Source organism: Pinus tabuliformis, chromosome 1_2 (assembly GCF_031772625.1).
Source record: "Pinus tabuliformis cultivar Carrire ecotype Pingquan chromosome 1_2, CPIR1, whole genome shotgun sequence".
NCBI lineage: Eukaryota > Viridiplantae > Streptophyta > Pinopsida > Pinales > Pinaceae > Pinus > Pinus tabuliformis.
In genome coordinates, this window is record NC_142298.1 from 286,573,356 (window position 1) to 286,576,541 (window position 3,186).

Genomic DNA, 3,186 nt, shown 5'->3' on the forward strand with positions numbered 1-3,186 from the left:
CTGAAGGAGACTCCTTATTAGTGTCAAAAGATGTTTATTCATGAGCACGCTTCAAAATACCCAAATATACTTGCTTCTTTACCGACTGCTTGTTTGCAGGGGTTACTGGATTCCTTGCTAAGTCCTCATGAGTTTGGTGAATAATGATAGTTTGATCTATTGTCAGTGGTTGTCATTGATGTCAACCTAAGCAGCACCAGGGGCTACCCTGATCTTGCATGGGCATTTTGACTTGACAACTTACTCTATTATGAGTCAAGGATCTTCTAGATGTATTTTGCTCGTCGAGATGTGTTCGTTGATATATGGCATGCCAAGTAATTCTTCACGGTTTGAGAGATATTCACGTTTGAAGTTAGTAATGCCAGTTAGTGGGCTAAAACCCTATGGAGTTGTGGCATGGCACTCATAATTGGTTGTGGTCATTGAATAATCAATAATTAATAAAAAAAAATTGCTCCTAAAATCCCTCCAACGTTCACTTGTTGAGGTCCTTCTCCACTCAAGACATTCATATAAATAATGACCCTCATATCCTCCTCTAGTAGGGATTTTGTGGCTTCAAATAGGTCATCGTGGAATTTTCGATATAACTTTTTTTGTACGAAGCTTCAGAAGCTGAAATTAAAACCCATTTGAGCCGAAATATTGATGAACCTCGTGACCGAATTTCAAATCTTGATTTGCTATATTTTCGGAGATATGATATGAGGAAGTTAGGGTTTTTGCAGACTCCCAAATTCCATGTCAAACAGGTGATGTTGGGAAAATTGTCATAACTTTCTCTCTAAGCATTGGATTCAAATTTCATAAATATTCACAGAAAGAGGACAGACTGTAGTTTGTTGAGTAGCGTTTTCAGGACCTAAGGTTGCAACAATGACACGTGGCACTTCATACAAATTCACTATACTAAACTAGTTTATAATCAGGTCATCGTGGGAGATTAGACATAACTCTTTCTTGAAGAATCCAATCTTAATCAGACATGTGGGTTTGGAAAGAGAACTCAGAGGGCTACCACAAGACGAAATTTCAGACCCTGAAGATTTGAAATTACATAGATACAACAGATTCAATATCGAGCTCCTAGAAGGCAAGAAAAAACATGCATTCAAGGATCACTGCAGTAAGGACCACACATCAACAGTCAAGGGCAAGTCTCCTACAACAAGGTATGTATGATTAAGTGTTTACATTTGAATTTTTGAATATCATCTATGACATATGTTTTTGCAGGACAACGTAAGTATATACAGGGTCTCAGTTATATCTCTATGTCTCTATATGTCACAGTTAGTTTTGATACCACATTTCAGATTTCCTATTCTTGATACTACACATTTGATGCTACACCAAGTTTGCTAAATCTATATGATGTTGTAAGTTCATGTTACTTGTCTTGTCATAGTTGATAGAATGGTCTCTGTTGTTGTACTTAGAACTTGGTTCATCACAAGTCTAGGGTCTGTCATCAGTTTCTATTGTATATATCTTTAGGTCAGTTTTGGATATAGTCTTGCATAGAGTCCAGACCTATATCAAGAGTGGGAGCCTTTGTCCACTGCTGCAACAAGTCAACAACAAAATTGACAAGAATATTTCAGGTACACATTGTAATTTTAATTTGTATTTATTATTATGCACTTACATGTGTTTTGCAGGCAGACGTAAGTTGAAGGGTATTTTGTTTTGTTTTGGGATTGGTTTTTCCGGGCAAATTTTGCATGTAAGTAGAAGAAGATTCAAGTACAACTTCAAGCAAGAATTCAAGAGCAGAAATATCAAATCAAAGGAAGCATTGTAGTGGGACATCCTTTGAAGACATGACAGTGTCAAGGCCAAGAGTCATCATTGTAAAGTTGTAAAAGATTCATTTGTAAAAGTGTCATCATTGGAAGAGTCATTATTGTAAAAGAATCAATCTACCTAGAGTCGAAAAGGAATTGTTGGGAGGTATAGGAGTCTCTGTCGGAATGATGTCATGGTTGGGATGCAGGTAATAGTGTGATTGGGTGTTTGGTCAAAATCATTGTAAATCATATTGTACCGTGGATCATTGTCCTTGGTACGAGAATCCACACTCTTGTCTCATTTCAGTCATTATAGGGTGGCAGGGAGGTGCTAGGCAGGTGCATGAAGTTGCCTACAGGTTGGAGCCTGTGAACACTTTAGGGTGGTATGTTGGTCTAGGGTGTTGGGGCATCCATTCAGTTGATTATTGAAGAAACCAGGGCGTTGGGGCATCCTTTCAGTGGGAGCTGGAGAAGAATGCTTTTCTAGAATTCTAGGAAGTCGTTGATTTCATTTTAGTTGGGGCTGAAGATTAAATAATTTATTAGAAAAACGCTCGGTGGTTTTTGACCTGGAGGGGGTTTTCCACCTAAAATTTTTGTGCCTCCTTTGTTCTTTTATTTACTGTTATTACTGCATAAACATTAATAATAATTGAAGATTAACTAATGCTCTGAAAAGATTTAAAAGTGCTAGTTGCACTGATTCACCCCCCCCAGTATTTTCCAACATGACCTTGATCTCCCGAAATTATAACATCATCAACACCCTCATCCTCTTGGTCAGAAATAGAAGTTTCACAGGTCCCTCCATAGGGGGCGAGACACAAAGTTTCCAACTTTTAGATTTTGAAGTTCTATTGAGACGTTTCTTTTTGGGATTTGACCGAGGGTAGGAATATTGTAAATGTCCAGTTTGAAGACAAACTCGACATTGAAACAAAATTTTCTCATAATCCAAAGATTGGGTCTAATGATAATTTCTGTTTTTTAAATTTATTTGCTCTAGCAGCCCTTTGCTAATGTCAATTTTCACGCAAATTCTACTCAAGCCAAGTTGTCCTCGAGAGGTTCTTTGGCAAGAAAATGACCCAAGGAATTTCCAATACCCTAAAAAACTAAAAAGTGCCATAGGTGGGCAAGCAGATTGGGAAGTCGAACCTAGATTGGGAGCTTGGTGAAAATTGTTGTAGAGGGGTTGAAAACTAGAAACCAAGAGGTTATACACATACCAAATTTACCCCAGAACCAAGGCCCACCAGTTAGGGCCTTCTGGTAGTCTTCCAGTTCAATGAAAAACACTACAAAAAAGCATTTTGAGTATAAAATGACCTTGCACTTCTTGGTCCAGGACAAATGAATCCACTTATAAAGATCCTCTGTACGCGACCAT